Genomic DNA, 23,393 nt, shown 5'->3' on the forward strand with positions numbered 1-23,393 from the left:
AATACGTATGAGTCTTGAAGACGCTCTACCCATGCCATTTTTAGATAATAAAGAAATCAGTGGTTTATGATCAGTTCTCAATTTGAAATGTTTCCCCCATATATATATTTTAAAGTGTTCAACGGACCACGCACAGGCAAGTGCCTCACGTTCAATAGTTGAATACCTACACTCAGCTTCAGACAATGCCCTAGAACCAAAAGCAATGGTTTGTTCAACATTCCCTTTGACTTGAGTTAATACTGCTCCTAATCCTGTTGAACTTGCATCCACAGTAATAACATTTACTGCATCACCAGAATATGGAGAAAGTGGTTTCGAATTTACAATAGACTTCTTTAACTTGTTGAAAGCATCAACCTGATCATTAGACCACCTAAATGTTTCATTTTTCTTAAGTAATACACGTAAAGGCATAGCTAAATCTCTAAAATTTTTGACAAATTTAGCATAGTACTCACATAGGCCTAAAAAGGAATGAACCTGGTCTTTGTTTCTGGGTTCCTCAATGTTTTGTATCACCTGTAGAGAATTCTTAATAGGTGTGATACCTTTTCCTGAAATAGAATGACCTAAATAGTCTATTTCATTAGTTAACAATGTACACTTGTCGAATTGAATCGTCATACCCCTATCACTAAGGATTGACAACACCTTGTCCAACTTCGTATAGTGTTCCTCTTTTGTAGCTGTGTAGATCAAAATATCATCCTGAAAAGCAATGACATTCCCAACATCCTTAAATACACAATGCATCAATTTTTGAAAAACAGAAGCAGCTGATGCCAAACCAAAAGGCATGCGTTTATATTGAAAAGCACCATCTGGAGTAATAAAAGTGGTAATGCAACGAGATTCGGGAGTTAACTCTACTTGGTGGTATGCTGCCTTCAGATCAATCTTTGAAAAAAATTTAGAACCCTCTAACTTTGTGAAAAGCTCTTGAATGCGTGGAAGTGGAAAACAATCCACCAAAATTTGCTTGTTCACAGATCTTAAATCAGCACACAAACGCAAATCTCCTGATTTTTTCCGCACCAGAACAATTGGTGAAACCCATTCTGCAGCATCAACAGGCTCAATAATATCCTCCTTACACATTCTGACTAACATCTCAGATAACTCCTTACTGACCGAAAGTGGAACATGCCTTAATTTGTGTTTGATAGGAACAGCATTTTTTTTAAGTTGAATGTGATGTGAAAATCCTGTCACCTTACCTAACTCTTTGCTAAACAAATTTTTAAATTTGTCTAATAACAACTCCAACTTATCTGTACTTGTGTTCAAAACTTGGACAGACTGTATATTATCAGACAGATACACTGGGTTCTTGGCATTTGGATTGAGCACCATTCCCATTTTCTTTTGATGACGCCAACCAATAACATGTAACCCATCAATGGCAACATATACTTTTCCAATAATTGACCTGTTTAAAAATTTGATATCCGCTATGAAAAATCCAAGCATATCAATCTCTTTGCCCCCAAAACCATATACTTTGACATCATTTGGTTCTAACTTTTTATCATCCCAGTTTTCATTAAAAAACTAATCTGATAAGATAGTATATGGTGATCCAGAATCTGCCAAAACTTTCACATTCAATCCATCAATGACGATTTCACAATCAGGTGGAATATAGGGTTCTTTGTCAATTTTAGTGCAGTTAATACCCTTCCTGGTCTTTTCTGTATCAAACTTATTTGTGCATGAAACCTTTTCCTTAAGACTGAGAACGAAATGATCTTCCATCTCGTTATCACACTTTGATTCCTCCAGCGTGGATATTCTTCTGTTGGCTACCGATCTGCAAACATTGCCAAAATGACCAATCTTCTTGCACTTGAAACATTCTTTGCCTTTGGCTGGGCAAAACTTGAATTGAGATGCATGTGTTTTGGAACCACACTTATCACAAAATGTCTTACTAACATTGTATCCTGAAATTTGTTTGTTAATACTGACTTGTTTTCCTTTAGAAAATTTTCCTTTGTTACTAGCCTCATATTTCTCTGTATCATTTAAAGCTACAGCTGCAATCTCTTTGTTAATGTCATCCACATTAATGGCTTTGAAAGATTTTATTGTACATTCAACACTCTTAGCCGTGTCAATTGCTTCTCTCAAAGTGGGATTGCGTTGTCTAAGCAATTGTTCCTGAATCTTTTTATTCGAACAGAAAATAATTAACTGATCTCTAATATAAATATCCGCTGTTTCTCCAAATTCACAGTCTGCAGCCAAAATTCGTAAAGCAGAAATATAGGAGTCAACTGACTCATTAAGTTGTTGATGACGTGTGAAAAACTTATACCTTTCCATAACAATGTGTGGTTCCTCTGAAAACCTTTTTTTAAACCTATCTACAGCTTCTGAAAAACAGTCATAATCTCTAGCGTCTGTGCCAGATGGTGGTAAAACTGGAGGTAGATGCTCAAAGATGTCTTCAGCTTCCAAGCCAATTAAATTGAGTAGTAACGCTTTTTTTCTGTGTGATTCAAAAGAATCTCCATTAATTGCCAACATGTAGTTTTTAAAATGTCTGAACCATTTTTCCCATTTCATAGTAGCCTCATTAGCAGAGTTTAAAAATGGCGGAGGAGGATTACCACAAATGTTATTCATTATGACTGAATAGTCAAGGATAGAAAAAGTTTTTCTTCTTGTTTTATTTTTAAACTGCGATAATGTGCCTTAAAATTCACTTTGAAATTGCAAAAAAAACCAAAAAAAACTTGTTAACCTAAGATGGCCGCCGATTCATGACGTTGTTCTCTTACTAATCTTTCATACGAACAACACTGTCTCTAAGATGGCTGCCAAACAACTGCCAATTCTGAGAAATAGTATGCAGTTCAGTCAAAAATAAAAAATAAAAAAAAATGTTCTGCCTCACCACTTCCAGTTCCTGAAAGTTTTGAATCTATCCTCCTAGAAATCCAACATCACCGGAATGCAGGAACACTCCTAAACACTCCTAAACCGTCTCCGTCTGCCATCTACAAATTGCTGAATATTGTGAAAATCCTCGAGTCTGTGGTGAGTGCTCCTGGTTTTTAAATCGTCGCCAAAATGTTGTAATCAAATGACACCAGGAACAACGATGTCCTTAAGCAAGTAACCTTTATTGGAGCACTCAAACACGCTCCTAACGAACAAAACGCTTCTGATCGTAAGCCGACAGAAAACGTTCCATTCACAAGATTCTAAAATCTAAATTCACTATTACACACTGCCAATGTATGTCAAGTACACCTGTGAATGACAAGGTATTGCCATCAGGTGACAGGTACAGGTGTATGTGCCCATCTATGCCCAGCATATGCCCGTGCCAGGCCAAACAGTCCTGGGTAAAGCATCGCTGGTAAGCACAGTCCTCATACATCTATTCCATCTACTGTATGTCACTTACAGCTTCAAGTGCTAAAAACCTGGTGACAGTTGTTGCCGCGCAGTGAACATTTTTGGTTGCTCATTAAAGTCTTTGAGTGTGACACCAAAACCAATGAGGTGAAACGTGCCTCGTTTTGCTGCATGAATTGCCTTTTGTTGATGCATAATTTAGTTCTCCTCTGCAACATAATTCCAGTGGCCCTGATTACATGGTATACACAACTATTGTTAACTACTGTTAACCTGAACTGTTCAATTGTAGCCATCTTGTGGCAGGTTTAGTCTCAAATGCCCAGCTAGAGTTACTATAATTTTAAATAGAACATCAGTACCCAGGCAGGGGTCCTTGTGTGTGGTAAAGTCTGAGGCACAACATAGATACACAGTGAAAGCTTTGGTTGCTACAGACTTATATATCCAACGACTAGCTGTAATGCACATAGTGCAGCCTTACATGTTCATTTGCTGCCCTCAGATGCCCAGCACGGTAGTCCATGATCATGTACTCCCATCACGTGCCCAAGCATACTCTGATATGATCACATGCCCTGGTGATGCCTCCATATGTAAACAAAGGTATTGCTCATTAACCAGATGCAGACTTGTAAGGTTTAACCTCACATGCCCAGTACTGACTACATATTTCCAGGGCAGCTTCTTATGATAGGGTAAAGACAGACTGTTAGAAATGGGGTTTTTGGTTGGCAGTCAGGTTACCTCCTGTCCAAGCAAAAGCCCTCACTCTAGTCAGGGTAAGTCACACACTATCCAAGATTATCCTGTGCCCACCCTCTGGTAGCTTGGCACGAGCAGTCAGGCTTAACTTAGAAGGCAATGTGTAAAGTATTTGTGCAATAAATCATACAATACCACCATATAGCACCACAAAAATACACCACACAGTGTTTAGAAAAATATATAATATTTATCAGGATAATTGTAGGTCAAAAAGAATAAAGTTGCAATGGAAAATTGTAGAAATATCACAGGGAAGTGATATAGAGTGTCTTAAGTCTTTAGAATGCAATACAGTGTCTTTCAAGCACAAAGTACCTGGTTTCTGGTGGAAAATCTCCTCAGAGGGCCACAGGAGAAGAGATGCGTGGAAAAAGGGGTGTGTGCGTCGATTTCTCCTCAGCACACACAGACTTGCGTCGGTCTTTTCCACGCGGGGAAGTCGGGCGTCGTTTTCCGGCGCGCAGACAGTCTCTTTTTGTGGATCGCGGGGATTACCAGAGGTCCCGGGTCTGTGCGTGGATTCTCCTGCTTGTTTTCCGGCTGCGCGTCGTTCTGCGGGGCTGCGTGTCGAAGTTTCGATCTCACGGTAGGCGTCGCGTCGATTTCTCCTTGGAAGTCGGGCGGCGTTGTCCTTGCGAGGCCGTGCGTCGAAAGTTTGGTCTCACGGCAGGCGTCGCGTCGATTTCTCCTTGGAAGTCGGGCGGCGTTGTCCTTGAGAGGCCGTGCGTCAAAGTTTCGCACTCACGGTGGGCGTCGCGTCGATTTCTCTTGGAAAGTCGAGCGGCTTTGTCCTTGCGAGGTTGTGCGTCGAAGTCTCGATCGCCCCGAGGGCGTCGCGTCGATCAGCGTCGGTGTGCGGCGTTTTTCTCGCCGCGAAACAAGCTGTGCGTCGAAAGTTTCGGCGCACGGAGCGTCCAAGTGAAAGGAAGAAGTCTTTTTGGTCCTGAGACTTCAAGGAACAGGAGGCAAGCTCTATCCAAGCCCTTGGAGAGCACTTTCACAGCCAGACAAGAGTTCAGCAAGGCAGCAGGGCAACAGCAAGACAGCAGTCCTTTGTAGAAAGCAGACAGGTGAGTCCTTTGAGCAGCCAGGCAGTTCTTCTTGGCAGGATGTAGTTTCTGGTTCCGGTTTCTTCTCCAGCAAGTGTCTGATGAGGTAGGGCAGAGGCCCTGTTTTATACCCAAATGTGCCTTTGAAGTGGGGGAGACTTCAAAGAGTGGCTAAGAAGTGCACCAGGTCCCCTTTCAGTTCAATCCTGTCTGCCAGGGTCCCAGTAGGGGGTGTGGCAGTCCTTTGTGTGAGGGCAGGCCCTCCACCCTCCCAGCCCAGGAAGACCCATTCAAAATGCAGATGTATGCAAGTGAGGCTGAGTACCCTGTGTTTGGGGTGTGTCTGAGTGAATGCACAAGGAGCTGTCAACTAAACCTAGCCAGACGTGGATTGTAAGGCACAGAAGGATTTAAGTGCAAAGAAATGCTCACTTTCTAAAAGTGGCATTTCTAGAATAGTAATATTAAATCCGACTTCACCAGTCAGTAGGATTTTGTATTACCATTCTGGCCATACTAAATATGACCTCCCTGCTCCTTTCAGATCAGCAGCTGCCACTTCAACAGTGTATGAGGGCAGCCCCAATGTTAGCCTATGAAGGGAGCAGGTCTCCCAGTAGTGCAAAAACGAATTTAGGAGTTTTACACTACCAGGACATATAACTACACAGGTACATGTCCTGTCTTTTACCTACACAGCACCCTGCTCTAGGGGATACCCAGGGCACACATTAAGGGTGACTTATATGCAGAAAAAGGGGAGTTCTAGGCTTGGCAAGTACTTTTAAATGCCAAGTCGAGGTGGCAGTGAAACTGCACACACAGGCCTAGCAATGGTAGGCCTGGGACAAGGAAAAGGGGCTACTTAAGTGGGTGGCACAATCCGTGCTGCGGGTCCACTAGTAGCATTTAATCTATATGCCCTAGGCACCTGGAGTGCACATGACTGGGGACTTATAAGTAGATTAAATAGTTCAATCAGGTATGATCCAAAGTTACCATGTTTACAGAGAGAGAGCATATACACTTTATCACTGGTTAGCAGTGGTAAAGTGCGCAGAGTCTAAAAACCAGCAAAACAGTATCCAAAAACGAGGAGGGAGGCAGGCAAAAAGTTAGGGGTGACTACCCTAAGGCTGTCAGGTCTAACACAGACATGTTACGCTAAATCACTCTTACATGCCTAGATAACCTCATACACTAGGTGTTGCCCTTCAAATGAGTTCCAGACATATCTGCTTAAATTCCTCAATGAAATGCCAGGTGCATGTTCATATGCTGAGGTACAGTCTTATATACCAAAGTACAGCTTCCACCTCAGCCCCCTGTTTTCATTCAAAATGGATTATTGTGTTATTAACTAGGAGAGAACGGACGATACCAACAGACTCCCACAATGATATGAGTGGCAGGAGTGGAGTGAGGTAGGAGGAGCCTCCCAATCATATTGGTCAATTACCTGGCACTATTTCTTTCCGGTCTCACACTCAGGCTGCCGCCTACCGGGAGACTTTGAAGCATCCAAGGTGGCCAGGGCTGACTTCCCCCGGCTGCTGGTTTCTAAGTATGGCCAAAATCGTGAACATTTTTTGTCATGAAAAATCATCAAATTCCATTTAATTTTTACGAAATTACACTCATAGTGAAGTGTGGTTTGGCTGTATCTTGCATAGCTTTTTTAAGAGAGTGCATACTTTGCATAAAAAAAGTCTTGCAAGATACCAGCAGAAGACTGATTCGACCACAAAATGTCTCTCTAAGAGACACATGCTTCCCATGGGCTTTGGTGGAAATTTCTTTTCATAGGAGAGGCGTGGTAAGGTAAATACATTTAAGCAAAATCACTTAATGCAAACTTTCAAGATTTGTTTGGTAGAATGAAGTAGGGAAATTTGATAATTTTTGCCTTTGTATTTACCAGTGCTGGTGATTTGTAATAACATGAAGAAGTGTTCCCATCCTTTTTTTTCAATCAAAAGCATCCCTAAATACACCAGAGGCTGCTTAAGATGCTGGTTTGCTATAGGAGAAGAGCCCCTGTCATGAGTATTTGGTTATCAATAACTCACCACTGGTTCAAGATGTCCCAGTATGAATGAAGGACCGAAAGATGTATGATTGGCTTGGACAATTCACAACCAAATAAATTAAAGAAGTAAAAATAGGCTATAAGTAGAAGGCAGCTTCAGTTGAGGAAGGGGGGAAACTGAAGTAGGCAGTGCCTGGTATGGTTTGCAGACGGTCAGAAGTGGTAAATTCACCAAGCAGCCAACATGCTTGGATGTAGGTGAAAGAGAGATTATAGATAGTGATAATCTGTGGGATAGAAAAGCTGTGCACAGTTAATCAGATTGCCCCACAGGCTCCAGACCATAGATGCCCATGAAAAATTTATTCAGGTCAGAGTACAACAATCCCTCTAAATAGAGCTTACGAAAATAGCCACCATACGAAGTATCACACTGCCACTGATCAAATTAAAGTGAATAAAGGCAAGCAAAGTGCAAGCCTTTGTCAGAGAACTGTAACTTTCAGGATGCCATAAATGCTGAATTTCGTGCATCATCTATTGCCATATAGACCGAACTTCTCAATTAGATATTATGGTCTTACCATGTATCCAACTAATGTTACCACATAATTAATTGAAATACTTGCTGTTCTTGACCGGCTGCTAATGTAGCCTGGTCGCCAATTCCCGTAAACCTAATTTAAATCTCTGCTGTTCAAGAGTCAGACAGGCTGCAGCATTTCCCACACCATGAAGTCTGAAGATACAAGAGGCCCAAAGTTAAAAAAAAGTGAGTTCAGTCATGCGTTAAGCAATGCTTGACAGATTCCTGGTCCAGGATGCTTCAGGGACTACCTAATAGTACAGAGTTTGACTGCATATGTTACCTATAGACCTCCAAAACCAGCACTTGATTTGAAATGGAAGCTGGGCCTCAAACACCTAGATTCCTCTGGGAGCTTGATCAAGCACCTAAGACCAAGCTCGGGGGAACTTCTGCGAAGCTGGGGACAACTACAGCAGAATATAATTAACATTACCCATAAAGACAATAAGTTTGACTTTTCTGTCTGGATTATTAGTTTAAAAAGAAATAACACAAAACACATTAGAAGTATAGGACAGCAAAATGAAGAGCAACAGGGGAATCTAAAAGTCTCCAGCTTAAAGCATTTGATAAACATTATGAAAAATATGTGTCAGTTTAGGGTCCTCGTCTGCAGACGGAGTTTCTTATGACTTAATGACTCTCAAAGGATATTATGAGCCAGGGCTATTCTCAAGGACCTCAGCACCATAGAGACCTCCCGAGCTATCAAAAATGTTGACATTTTTAAACACTGACGTCTATTTTCGTAGCCTCGGGATACAGAAGTCCTAACACACAGGATAGTGAAGTCAGATGTGCCCTTGGAGTGTATACATACTTTTCAACCTCCCCAGGACTTTAATTTTATTTTGGTTTGTTTAATGAAACACAGGGGGAAAAACTAAAAATGAAATAAAAGTCATATTTGGACAGACACTCTGGGCGGCAGTCAAATAATTTGAGTTCCCAATAAATGACATCGTTCCAGTACCTGCGTTTGAGGAGTCACTGGTCACTGCAGGCATCTTGGGCTTATCTTGTTTGCTATCAATTACAGTTAATACATTTCCTATGCTGGAAAAACCTCCTATTATTGGGAGTGTGACGTTCAAACCTAAACGTTAGTGGTCTTTTGAGACACTTTTTGCGGTCGAAAAACTTCAACTCAGTTATTCCACGGGGAGGCGAAACGGTCCTCTTTTAGGATTGCGTCTGTGTTCATTTCAGCCTCTTGGTCAGACCAGAGTTTGTGCCTCTCGGAACCCTGCTGTCATTGTGAGATTTTTCTTGCAATTTTCCGAATGAGGTGGAAGGGTAAGAGAATCTATGAATTTCATCCTGATAGAGGAAAACACAGGTGCTGCGGGGAAGGTGAGGGGGCGACCATGTTCACTCTATATTTGCACACCATCACTGTCACTAGACAGTACCGTCCTCGTTAGTGGGTTCAGCCCGAGTAATTCCTTGCAAACAGTTTTCTATGGAAATGGTTTGGTAGCTCAGTCTCTGAGCAACTACGAAGGGCTCTGAGGAGTTGCACCGGGGTGGGGTAGCCGGCGGTGGGGGTGTGGCGGTTGGATTATGAGCCCAAAACATGCCAGCCGCTGTTATTTAACAAGCTGAATCACTGTCCATGGGACCACTCATCTCCACTTTGTGGAATATTACAAACAAACAGCAGGGTGGGACAGCTCATACAAAGAAATGCTAACTATTTCATGTCATCCCAGTTGTTGTTTTATTGGACTTTGTGGATTTGTTAGCGACGGTGCAAGGATATTTGCGTTAAAAAAGGGGTCATGTTATGACCTTTTATTGTGCATTAGCGCCACCATGAGGCAGTATCCAAGCCTGCTTGCTGTATTACCTTAAGATGTAGGGTATATTCACGGATTTCATGATTAATAAATGTGCAGGGCTGTAAAAGTAGTGCTGGGGTGCATCGCACCAAGTGTGTTAAAGTCATTGTGAAGTGTGTGATATGTTATTCTCCAAAGGAATCCTCCTGCCTTGCGTTGTGAAGGCCTCAGGGGTGCCAACCCCGAGTAGAGCACATTTCCCTACCTCAACTACCTTTTCTATTTTAGGTTGAGGGCCAGATAAACGCTTCCGAGGGGCACCTTCATGTTTTCGCTAAATACCTCTGCCCAGCTAAGTTAACTCTTAAGGATGTTACATTCACTGCACGGTTCGTGGGAGAGGTTGCACTCTTAGCCCCCAAACCTAACGCAACAAGTATTGACAAAGCCAATAGGTCTGGCTTCAAACTGATACCGCATGCAACATCAACACTGTAGAGTAAAACACAGGATGGAGCTACAACGAGTGCGCCCAATCAGCCAAGAGCATTAGGTGAGAGATGACTTCTCCAGTAGGCTGGACCAAGGCATGATTCACAAAGTCTCAAGCCACTGGGCGAAACAGCCTGGCCAAGGTAAGCCAATGGTTGAAAGGTGTAGACACAAAGCCCTTTCGATATATAAATGTAAGCAATAGGTCTGTTTTAACAACTATGCTATCAAAACCCTGACTGAAAATTAACCATGCCGCATGCACCAGGCATGTTCTCGCGCCTAGAAGCCTATGACCCGGTATCTGACCCAGGTCAAAATTAAATGATTTGTAGTCCCTCTTTTCAGGGCTTTAAGTGGGATTTAATTAGGGCATGGCTTTGAAAAACGTAAGCTAAAAATCTGTGCAGAGCATAAAATGCCCCCCGACTACTTTGCTGCTTCTTCCTGTCCTTCCATAATTGCCTCAATTCTGGAATGATGAGGCTGTGAACGCACTATAACGAGTCTCTTGAAGGTACATCAAAGTCAGGGAGGGTTGTACTTCTGCCGAGTTACGATTTTTTTTTTCACCCCGAAGGGTGAGGTCAAAGATGCAGAGCCCGAAAGGGACCCATATTGGTACCTGCTTTTTAGAACTGCTAGCGCTGAGTACCGGCAGGACCCGGCCCACTTGAAGCCCTGCCTCTTTTCAATATGAAGATAGTGTACGTCATTCAGAGCAGTTCCACACGAACAGGTGAGCAGTCCTTTGCGGGGGTGTTGCTGTCTTTAGTACATCGGGTGCAGTGGCACTGGTAGCCAGTGATGTTACAGCTGCCTTTTACCCCCCATCCAGGAGCAGGTGGGGCCATTTTACTTGTTACATTAGGGCCCATGCAACCCTTATTATTCTATTGCTTTTTCGAAGCCTTGCTCGGCGCTAGGATGCCTTCGGATCTGTAGCGCTTTCTAAGTATTATGTTGTGTATCCGTGTGGGCATGAGGCCTGGAGTGGTGGAGAAACTGGCGGTGGGTGGGGCGAAGGAAAATAAAGAAATGTGCGGTTCACTCAAGGAATTGTACAATTCTAACAATGTGTGCGAGCGGCTCATTACGGAATCAACCTGCTTTTATAACCCACACAGCACATTATGTGCCTTATTTCAGAATTTTTAACAGAATATGAGTCACAGGGAGAAGTCCTTTGTGAGTTTCTATTATGCCTAGAGTTAAGAAGTCAGAAGCTTTCTTCGGGTCAAGGTAAACATGTCGATCTTTTAAACCTTCCGCGTTTATAATATTGTTATTATTGTGTGGCAAAATGTCCCTAAAAGCCTGTGAACTGCGGGATTTCAAGGGTGGTCTGGAGTTTTTGGGAGTTTATTCGCGGAACTTCAACGGTGAATTTCTATCTAGCTCACTGAAACGAGCACTTAATGCCCTGAATCAAGCATAAAGCGCAGTAGTGTAAAGGCAACCGCCCCTTCCGCAGGGGCGTAGCAAAGGTACCGTGGGCCATGGTGCAATCAAGGAAACTGGGCCCCTTGTCCACTAGCTGAGTAGTAAAATATTGCCATAGTTGGTGTTCACTGGGCTCCTTAAGGTCAACGATCCCTGCTGCTACTGCACCTGGTGCAGTGCTTAATTTGTGCTTGTAGTTTCAGGTGCGAAGCACCGGCACTTATTTTTGAAGGCCGGCGCTTATTCTTCTGCTTCAAATATTTGCTGCGAGCAAAAGACACATATGTGAAAGACGGAGGAAGAGAAAAACGAAAAAGCGTCACAATGGGAGAAAGCAAAAAGCTGCAAGAGTGAGCGGGAGGGGCAGGGAGTGGCTTTATATGGATTAAAGAGGCCCGAGATGGCTTCAGGATTACGCGGCCTCAGTATTCCGTGTTCCCCCATTTAATTGCAGCAGACGTGCGTTTAAGAGGAATGCTTTGGGCACTGGCACGTTCTTATTGACATATTAAGCACTGCTGCACTATTGATAGCTACTCCTCACCACCCTTCCCCAATTTTACGTTGAAATCTACTCCTCATGCCGATTCCCCGTGGAGGAGGCAGGAAATTGTGTCAGTGAACTATGACTCAAAAAGTCAGATTTGTGGATTACACCGACACATCGCATGGAGTTTCCCTGCCAATAAACTCCCTCAGCCCTGTGAGCCATGGGAGCGTAACTATGAACTCAAGGCTGTTGTCGTATTTTAGTAACAGCTGAAGCTGACGTAGTGACTACTGCTGTAAACCCCTTAGCAGCATCTTACGGAAAATGTATGTCAGCATTCTGAAATGCAATGGATGGAAAGTCCTTTGCATGGTGATAGATGTGTACCCCTGCTGTGAATGCCCAAGCTGCTGTGGAATCTGGATCATTGGTAATAACTTTTTTGTCATGAACGGTCACAGATAATGTGTGTGCACTATGTCAAAGGCCTTTCTCATTTACTGCAGTCTGCGTAGTCCAAGACAGGCACCCATAGTGCTACCTTCAAGATGTGAAAGCTACTGCCTTTGCTGGGAGTTAAGCAGCAGGGACGAGAGGGTTTCATTCAAGCTGGAAAAAGAACTTGCGGACAAACCCCCATTGAAGGTATTCACACCCACTTAAATACAGAGTTAGTAAAACTTGGATTATTATTATTTGCGGCAAAAATGAAGTCTCCTAAGGGCCAAAGCAAACTTTAGAAACATTAGAAGCAGTGTCGCTAATGATGAAGCCCCTCGGTGGCGCCAACTGTTTTTACCTACTCATTGATCCAACACCATCAATTTAGTAACACTACAATTCTTTCTTTTTGTTTAGGTTGTCACCAGAGCATTGCTGACAAATGGACATCGGGGTCTATAATTTTTTGAGATGACGACAGAAGACTACTTTTTGGCAAAGATGCAATTTTTACCCACTTCTCCGAGCAGTGGGCTTATTTAACTCCCTCACACAGGTTTTTGCTAACTGAAGCACCTCATGAGTCTCGCTTACATAATTTACACCATGCAGATCTGAGGATCCAGAAGCTACTCAGATACCATGCAACAATGTACATTTTAAAATGTAATGTCACTGTTGTTTCGATGTATCTCTTTTAAGTATAATGGTTTTGATTAACTACGCACTTTAGTAATAAACTTGAAACTAAGTAGCACGAGAGTGGTGGTGGCAGCATATTGTATTTTTAGCTTTTAGTGACCAGTAGAATGACCATGCCTTTTTATCTGTGCCACAGTAGTTGTGCCTCCTTGCCCACTCTGGTAAATTTCCACTACTGAATGCTTAACCCACCCTACATCTGCATTCGATTGTCTGCAACATTGGAATGTATATGTGCCTGTGGTGAGGGGCAGTGCATCAGAGAATAGTGTGCACAGTTGTGTATACATGCGGGGCTATGTAAGGGCCAGTGAACTGGTACCGCATGTAGGAGATAGCACATGATGTTGCATGAGTGTGGTGGGATGTATAGATGTCATTTGGAGGCTGCGTATGTGAGTATGTGTGTGTGCAGTGTTGTTTGTGTGTGTGCTTGCAATGAACCCAACACATGAAAGACCCGGGTTCCATTTTTGAAGGCCCAGGGCTTGCTGGAGTTCCAGAAAGAGGGGTGAGTGTTCCCCCAAATAGATTTGTGGGTTGCTGCATACCCTAGAGCTGGGTGGGATGAAGGAAGATCCAGGCTGATCAGCGCACATCAAGAAGGGCTCTTTGACTCTGAAAAGAAGTTGTTGGTCAAAGGGGTCTAAACACATCTGAGGAAGGAGATGGGGCTGACACGAGAATCATAAAGAGTAGGGCTGTGGCCTGTTGCATGTCAATAACAGTTATTGCAAGAACTGCTCTTGGATATAAATTAATTTGTGTGCTGGTCATATCTTGTAGTTTGAGCACTGATTGCAAACAGTGACATAACTAATCACGACGATACTTTGAGTAAATGATACCAGTGGGTACTCAGACCATCGCAGTAACCTTGTGATGATCAGTTCACTGAGACTGACACTCAGGTGTGAGTGAACCTCTAGTCACTCTCATGGCCTTTGCTTGGGACTGTCAAGACTGGAGATGGTCCTACTGTGATGGGCTGCTCTTTGGAGGAAGAGCACCACAAAGGAGTGGGCACTTCAAAGTAGGATACCCCCAGAACATGAACTCGAAAGGCAGAGGCACTAAATCACAAGTGTACCCCGGAAATGGATTATAAAAAGGGGAGCTTGCTACTCTTAAATTATCAAATTGAAGCTGTACATAAGCATAGAGGAGTACAACACAAGTGCTGCCTGTGGTGACCAGGACTGGGGACTATGGTTCTAAATTATTTCCACGCTGGATGCGGGGACATCACCCATGAGGATCAAGCGCCTTTGCCTTGAGCACCAGCTTCTGTCTAACCCAAGACTGGTGCGGCCTGGGAACAAGGAGAGTCTCTGGAGAGAACGAGGTCCAGTGAGGGTGCTACTGAGAGGATATCACGAGCAGAGTGGAAAATTCTGGCCTGTTGAGAACCGTGTTCTGATCCAGTCATTTGCCTGGATGCGCTGTGTGCAAATCCATAACCCGGACGGGGGCCGCAGAGAGGACCCCGCACCAATCGGGTCATCTGTTCAACACCCAAAAAGTGCAATGAGGCCCGAATGAAAGAAAGGGAAAACACAGCTGAAAAGCAATAGAGTTAGTGTCAATGCAAAATGTGTGTTTTCAAGAAACACGCATTTTGCTTCTGTGAATTTATCGACAATGTAAGCCTGTGTCTGATTTAACCAGGTCTTCTGTAGTTTGTTTTTCATTTGTGGTTTCCCTTTGCTCATTTGGGGAGCATTGCAATTTGGCGATGTTGAATGCTGAGAAAAATGATTGCAAGAAATGATCTTGGTTATACATTAATTGGGGAATCACACCAAGGGGTACTCGGGACATCACAGTACCTCCCTCTACCCGTGCGTTGTTAATAAACAACCAAATGGGTCAAGGGGGGAGTCATTTACCAATTTCATAAATTGACGACAGCCAAGCACACACTCACTAAACAAATGACACCTTTGCTATTGGCCCACTGGTCTAAAATACATACTGGGAGACATCCAGCTGAGTTGATTGCACGCTGGGTAAATTTGACATAGTGACTTAAGTGGGATGACCAAACCGGAGGAAGGCTGTATAAACAGGGTGGCATGGACAGTAGCTAAGAAATAAAAAGAAGAAAATCGTGGCCTATGTAAATTAAGGCGTGGTTTAATCACTGAGAAAAAGATTGCAGTGCATGACATCATTATCAGCACAGTCTTACTGGATAAAGGGTAATTGAAGTCATCAAGCAATATATATATATATATATATATATATATATATATATATATATATATATATATATAAAGATATATATCATGTGTGATTGTCTGGGGGGGTCACGATAATTCTGGACTGTAAGAGAGAAAACACTTGCAGGGAACCTTTTAAAAAAAAAAAAAAAAATCCTTCAGCAGACTTATAGGGTATCACAGGGCCTTGGTTCAATAATCATATTTATTTGTACTTCTTTTTACCTTGCGAAAGCTCAGCCAGTCCGTGGCGGGCCCTAGCCCGCTCACCGGGCCGGGCTGGGACAAAAATAAGCAGCAAATCAGCTAGAAAAATCTGTGTGCATTTGCAAATCGGGTCAGTTTTCATCTAGCAAAGACGCCCTGTATATGTGTTTTGCTAGTTATGGGAGTCTGAACGCATTGTGTCTGCTTCAGGCAATTAATGTGAAGCTCAATGCTCATGATGTCAATCCGTGCAGTGCACAGTACCCATCCTGGCAATTCGTGCAGTGCACAGTGACCATCCTAATACTGTGCACAGTGCACAGATCCCATACTAGCAGTGTGTGCTGTGCACACTACCCATCCTATCGGTGTGTGCTGTGCACAGTACCCACCCTAGCACTATGCACAGTGCACAGTACCCCCTCATAGGACTGTGTGCTGTGCACAGTACCCATCCTAGTACTGTTTGCTGTGCACAGTACCCATCCTAGCAGTGTGTACAATGCACAGCAACCATCATAGCACTGTGTGCTGTTCACAGGCCCCAACCTAGCACTGTGTGCTGGGCACAATACTGAGCCTAGCACTGTGTACAGTGCACGGTAACCATCCTAGCACTGGGAGCAGCGCACAGTGCCCATGCTAGCAGCGTGTGCAGTGATCCGTAACCATCCTTCCAGCGTGCGCAGAGCGTAAGGCCAGTCCTGCGCTCCTGGCAGTGTGCGAAGTGCACAACACGGGCCCGAAAACATGAATCCTGACCAGTTACATCTCTTAGGACGCCAACTTTGTCAGCTCTTTAATGAGCAACAACGTTCAAACAAGCAGGATGTATGTTTAACGTACTGACCACTGTAGGGTCGCCGACTGCCTAGTTAATGAGCTATATGACGTTTCCCGACGTCTGGAGAAACGTGGAGTGCAGGCTGCTTGTGATATGCACCTTGCATGACCGGCGGAGAGGTACGGAGCCGAGTGGTCTCCCGTGAGGAACAAACGCAGACAGCGCGGCTGCTCATAGTAAACGCCTCACAGTGAGGCATAAAGTCTGCGCTATAGACGCACGTGCGTGAGACACGCCCAAGTAGTGTTTCACAGACGGACCCACGGAGAGGTGTCTGGTGGAGAATGAGAACATTGCATCTTTTATCACGCCGCGTCTTTAGTGGAGGGCTGAGGAATCAGTGGTGCGCGGTGAGCCTCACACTAGCACCAGTGCCCATCGCTGCACATGGAGGGGGTGGGGGGTTAGATCAAGGCCCTCACCCCGGGGGTGAGAGTGCTGAAGCAGGGTGAGACCCACGTTCTATAGAGAGGAAAGCAGCCTGCTCATGACACGCAGCGCGATGGATGAATTGTTTCACTGGTGTGTGCTGAGCCACACGCTGCACAGAGAAGGAGGTGGTTACTCGATGCACACAATCCGTGGGGTAGGCAGCGCTGAGGCACGGTGAGGCCCACCTTGTACGGTGGTGGGTGAGGGGGCAGTCATGGCACGTGGCACGAGTGCTGGGCTGTGTCACTGGTGTAAGTGAACCGCACACTGCACAGCGAGTTGGACTACCTGCTCGTGGTATGCGGCACGAAGAGGGCGCGTTTTTTACTGATATGTGGTAAGTCTTACGCCGCACGTGGAGGGGTGGTTTGCTCAATGCTTAGCTGTGTCCGCCCCCCAAACTGCACAGAGACGGGGATGGTTTGCTTGTGGCGCACAGCACGAGCTGGCGACCTAATCCACCTGTGCTTTGAGAGCCTTACACTCTGCTCCTGGCACATAGCAATTGGAGTGAGGGGTTACTCTGCGTGTGGCACGGATCAGGAGAGCGTAGTACTGGGGCACAGTGAGCTCCACAGCTCCCTGAAGCTGACAGCACCTGTTCTTTTCACACAGCACCAGTGGTAGGCCACGGAAAACTCGCTGATCCCATGCGTCACAGGGGGCGAGGCAGTGGTGCCATCAGCTAGATACTTGCTGCAGACCGCCTCCCAGCACCCTGCGCTCACCCCACTGATTATCATTCGAGGGTGATGCACTTCCATAATTACTTCCAATGCCGGACCTGACACGCAGGGTCCACCTTCTCGCTGCCGGACCGAAGCTTCAGTACTTCACACACTAAGAAATCACAAGCGCTATCTGCAAAACGCAGCGCTTTAAACGAATAGGTTCTGCCACGTACTGAGTGCCTGCACGGCTTTAGTTTAAAAGGGAGAGTGCCAGCACTTCTTAGCAGGGGTGCATCACATTAAATGGGAGGGAGTTTAGAAGCAGAGAGGTCCTTACTCGGTGATAGTGAGTACCTTGACTTAAAGCCATTTCAAGCTCTGGCAAAACCGGACGGCGTTCGTCTATTATGAATTTTTCTCTGGTGCCCACTGCCAGTACTGTCCCATGTGTGAGCTTCAGACTGGAAGGGCAGCAGTCCCCGGGGAGGTCTTAACAGCCAGACTCGGCGATGGGGGTTGGAGGTAGAGATGAACATAGGGGGCACGGAGGGGACGAGTGAAAGAGTCGGAGGGAGGATAGTTTGTTGGGGGTGCGGGAAAGTGTACCAGCCCAGTGGTTGTGCAGTGTGACCGGGCACTGCACCGTGGCACGTCGCTTGACCTCCACCGGCCCGTGCGTTAGTAGAATGGGGATCTCTTGTGGCACTGTAATTTAAAGATACTGACGTGGTAGGAAGGGCATTCCAGAGCAGCTGTGGCACATCTGGTGGGGCACCTCTGATTGAATTTACGTGGCAAAGAAGGTAAATCTCTAGTGCCAGAAGGCAGTGCCATACCGAGGCTTTCTGAAGTTATTGTGCGCAGTGTAATGAGGTCGGCTGTCTCGTCCGTTCTGGTCTGATATACAGCGGCCCCAGTCAGTGTGGACGGGGTCTCACTCCCAGCACGGAGTCCTGCCCACACTGAAACACGTGGCAAAATCAGTCACTGGCGCCGCAGTGTTGGGCACAAGTGAAAACATGCCAACAGGACATCCCCACTATCACACACGCACCACAAAGGAATACATAAAGGGTAACTCACTCGGTCTAAAAGCTGACGGGTTAGGGAAGACATCACCCCGTGAGCAACCGTGTACTCATTAAATGCTGCCCAGCATTAAAAGGCGCCCCTGGCATTTGCAGACAGATATCGGATCACAGGACCCTCCTCTCGCTGCTCCTAATACCCAAAGCCTCAATGCCACCTCAGCACCCCAGCAAGAGGCCTTTCAAACAACCCAGCGAAGTCAGTACTAACCCATACCCCACCAATCTCATAAGGGGTATCCCTGATCATTCTATTAATCCCTGGGTTTACGGGTCAACAGCCCTGGGCACTGTGCCCTGCAAGTACGGGCCCATTCAAGCAAGCAAGCCCACCCCAGAGGACCCACTCGCCGCCCCTGGCTCCGGTACAGTGTCGCTCCATGCTGAGGGACACGTGCAGCCAAGAATCACTCCTGTTACGTTCCTGGCTCCAGCACTTCCACAATATTTAGCCAAGAAGCGCCTATAGGTGATGTACTTCAGGCGCTTTTTATGCAAGAGCTCTCCTTAATCTTCATTAACCATTCATCCAGAATCATCACCGATCCACCCACTCGACTCGCCATCATCTCACCTATTCAGCCACTCGTTCATTCACACATTGATTCGCTTGTGTAACAAGCATCTGGCAGGGCCTTCCACCACGCCTTACACGCAGAGAAGTTGTTCCACATAACTTTTTGCAATTCCTCTTAGGCAGCCCAAATATTTCAGGGGAGCCTTCTGTGTATTTACGTATGCAAGAACTTTACAGTTATACATATAAATTCATGGGTTGTACACTAGGCATTTGTAACCTGCTCATGTTGCTGGCTAGGCAGTCTCAGAAGGCGAATATGGTGCTAGCGCGCCTTAGTCACACTTCACAGCGCTATGGGACATTGAAAAAAACACAGCATACAATAGTAAGCACAGCATTACACGGCAGTAAAACACAATATGTTTTGCATAATGCTTGTTGCCTTCCGCCCGCACGGCCTTTCCAGTCTCAAACCCTCTAGTAAGCTGACTTGATTACTTGAAAGTGTTCCGATGGCACCCCAGGGGTCTGACCCACTTGTTACAGCCAGTTATCGATTGACTAAGTAGGCATGCGCGCAAACAAGGTCTAAATGAAAGCGCTTAGCTGCCGCGCCATAGGCGCTATACGCACAATTATAATGTGACATAGGATACCTGCCAGTCCTGCGCCAATGTGTCCCTAGTCAGCCGCAGTAAACCCCAGTTCACACACCACACATCTCAGCCAGCACTTGATATATATCCCCGACACCGCGGTGGCAGTGCCCAGGTGCCCTACCCTCCCCCAAACTTGCTGCAGCCTCTGAGGCAGGCTTCATGCACAGTGCGCGCGCAGTGTCCCTCTTACCTTCTCCACCTGCACTTCTCCCCAAATTCCGCTGCCCGCACTTTAACTTTCAGACGGCGGGAGGATGCCTGAGGGAAGCGGTGCTTCGGGGTCTCTCCCGACGTCCCTCGGTGCCGGCAGAGCCCTTGGGTCGGTCCCGGGGAGGAGGCTCGGGTGCCGCCCGCAGAATCCCCTGATGGCAGCGGCAGCTCCCGGCTCAGAGCGCAGCCAGCCTGCTGGAGCAGGGAGTGGGAGCGTGTCTGAGGAGGCGGCGTGTGTGTGAGAGGGAGAGCTGCCCTCTCCTGGCCGCCCCCTGCCGGAGGCTTCTCACACTTCAGAGCGGGGGACGCGGGCTGTGGGGGTGCTCCGGCTCCGGGGGCTCTGCACACCGGGCGACGGAATGCGGGGGGAGGGAGGAGGTACGGAGTGCGGGGGTCTGGGAAGAGGAGAGCAGGCGGAACGGCTACGCGCTTCCATCACCTGAAACTCATTCACATTTCTGGCTGCACAACACCCCTGTCCCCTCGCCTCCTGTGTCTGTCATTTCAGTCCCTGCTTCTCACGCTGTCCCAGAGGTTCCCACTTCTCACCATGTCCCTGCGGTTCTAGTCTTCCCTGTCCCATAGGTGCCTGCCTTTCGCCTTGGCTCGCCCTGGGGGTCCTGCTTTTCACACCCACCTGTGATGTTCTTGCCTCTCCCTGAGGGCCCCGTGTCTCCCCTGGCACCGCGGTCACTGCTTCTAGCCGCTGTCCCACGGTTCTTGCCTTTTCTCTGTCTTCTCTCTGAGATCTTTCTTCCCTCCCCTGCCGCATCCCTGCCTGAAGTCACTTGCCTCAACATCCTTTCTCTAAAGATGCTGCATCTCGCCCTGGTCCATCAGGTTCGTTTGCTACCATTATTCCGGTGGTTCCTGATTCTCACTTGTTTCTGTAGGTTCCTGCCTTTCTCTTAGACTTGCTTATGGTCTTGCGCCGACCCTGGTTGCCCCGTAGAAGTTTTCGCTCTTCCCCTTTCCCTCAGACTTGTACCACAGGTTCCTGCTTCTCCCCACCCCAAGAGGATAGCTTCAGCTTCATTTGCTCAGAGGTTTCTTTTGTTTTGTCCATAAAGCCTTCCTCTGTCTCTCATCCCTGAGACTAATGTTTATTTCTTTTATCATTTAGGGCCCTGCTTCTTTCTCTGTATACTGCGGGCCATTTTGTTCTTTCACTTCTCGTCTTAGCTGTCTGCTTCTTTCCCTTCTCCCCGTGGCCCCTGCTTCATTCACTATATCCTACTGTCACATTCCATTTTTTTAGTGGTTCCTGCATCTTTCATTTCTCCATTAGGTTCCTGCGTTTTTCACTGTTTTTCCCTTCAATAATGGGCTTTTCTTATTTCTCTTTCCCCTTAGGTCTCTGTTTCTTTTAGTTAACCAACAGGTTACTGTTTTTTCTCTTCTCCCAATAGTCCCTGCCTCTGTCTGTTCTCACCTGGGTCCGTGCTTGTTTCTTTTATCCTACGGATTAAATCTTCTTCCCCTACTTTTCCGTGGCCCCTGCTTCTATTTTCCCTACAAGACACTACTTGTTCCTTTCTTGCAGTCACCCCTTCTTGTTTCCTTCTCTCTTTAGGCCACTGCTTTTTTTCCTTCTCCCTCGCGTCCCTGCTTCTTTTCCTTAGCCACTGGTACCTGTTTCTTTACGTTTGTCCTAAAGATCCCTGCTTCCGTCCCCCCTCCCTCAGGTCTCTGCTTCTTTTCCTTCTCCTTTAGGCCCCTGCTTCGTTTCCCCTTTCTTCAGGTCCCTGCTTCTTTCCCTTATTCTACTGGCCCCTGCTTCTTTCTATTTGCCGTGAAGCCCACTGCTTCTTTCCTCTCTGCCAATGTTCCCTGATTCCCTCCCGTCCCTCCGTGCTTCTTTCCCTTATCCCAGAAGTTATTGTTTCGTTCTCTGCTTCCAGTGGCTCCCGACTTCTTTCTCATTTTCCAGAGATCGTTGCTTCTTTGCTTTCCCTGCCTCTCACCTCCCTGTTTCATTGGTCCGGGGCAGTGGCCTAACAAGGAAGGGGAACGGTCACCCCATCTAGGTGGTCAGGTGGTAAAAAAACAGCCAGCAGAAATAGACCCTGCATATCTCTGGAAATCGGTGCTGCTGCACCTGCTACACTAGTGAAAGATATGTTTCTGCTCCGCTGCACCCTTTCAGTCCCTTGTAACCCTTGGGTACCCCCTGAGCATCACCCGCCGCTCCCTCGTCACGTTAGCTTTCACCTTCCACTCATTTCTACTCCCTTTGCATCCCCCCACTTCTTTTTCCTACATCGGTCTTGCCTCCTTCACTCTCTGTCTCTTTACTTTCCCCTACTGCTTTTCTATCCGTGAATCTTTCCTTGCATCTTCCCACTCTGTCTTCCTCTCTACTCCTTTGTAGCGCTCTACTTTCCACTCTCACTCGCTATCTTTCATCTGTCTGTCTTCGCTTTTACCACCCCTCTCATTTTTGTTTCGCAGTTTTATAGAGCGCGAACTTGACTCACAGATTTTGGAGTTACTTACAAGACCAGGCACATTACACAAGGGCACATTCATTTTTTATGTTTCTCAGGCACGCGGAGGTTAAGTGATTTGTGGGGAGATTAAATTATCTGCCCAGAATCACAGAATGTTGAGCCGACGCCGAGACTCAAACCTGGTTCCCAAGTTCCAAATGCAGGTTTTGGTCAGAACGTCACATCCTCTTCCACTGCTGGTTCCGTTCTGCACGTGACCCGCCCTACACCCTCTCTTTTCTCCCGCATCACTCTGTTCCTATCCCTTTTCATTCCTCCCTATCACTGCATCTAGCTCAATGGCTACTTTGCACCTTTCTCTCTTCCCTCTGCCCAGTGCTGTAAATGGAAATATAGAGGTGCAGGTAGTCACTCTTTAAAGTTGCTGTTTGCTCCTGAGAAGTGCTGGTAATCTTCCATTGAATGTACTGTAGCTGTGCTGAGAAGTGCAGGTACTTTCCCTTTGACATTAAAGAAGTGCAGGTACTCAGTACTGAGCAGCTCCCATTCAAAGCACTGCCTCTGTCTCAAGACTCCACTGTTAGCTTGTAATGTAAACTGCAGCTGAAGCAGGGCAGCCTGGGCCCCCATCCCTCCGGCACTGGTGCAGCTGCACCGGCTGCACCACTTTCTACACCCCTGCTTCCGTGGTTCCTGCATCTCACTTTTGTCTCAGGTTTCCTCCTCCTCACTGCAGTTCACTCTTCAGACCCAAACTCACCCGGGTTCCATCGTATTTCCGCATTATTTCTAGGAATCCTTGGGTGCCAGGTTCTCACTCCCCATGCCTTCAGTCTTCCTCCAGGACCGGTGTCTGTAGCGAATGCCTTCAATAGTCACAGATCCCCTCAATAACACCAGGACATCAACGTAGGCAAAGCAGGAGGCTGCACAGGGC

At 46.3% G+C, this 23,393-nt stretch overlaps 1 protein-coding gene across 2 annotated transcripts in view; it reads right to left on the bottom strand.

Moving 5' to 3' along the window:
- Positions 1-20,857, bottom strand: part of CDH22 (cadherin 22) — a 1,297,615-nt gene extending 1,276,758 nt beyond the window's left edge. The window contains exon 1 of one of the 2 annotated variants that reach the window (XM_069243533.1): positions 19,987-20,857. The gene's annotated coding sequence lies outside the window, so the exon portion shown is untranslated. The remainder of the gene's footprint in view (positions 1-19,986) is intronic. The other variant, XM_069243534.1, reaches the window with a different exon arrangement.
- Between the last annotated feature and the right edge of the window lie 2,536 nt (positions 20,858-23,393).

This window comes from Pleurodeles waltl, chromosome 7, assembly GCF_031143425.1.
Source record: "Pleurodeles waltl isolate 20211129_DDA chromosome 7, aPleWal1.hap1.20221129, whole genome shotgun sequence".
NCBI classification, from domain to species: domain Eukaryota; kingdom Metazoa; phylum Chordata; class Amphibia; order Caudata; family Salamandridae; genus Pleurodeles; species Pleurodeles waltl.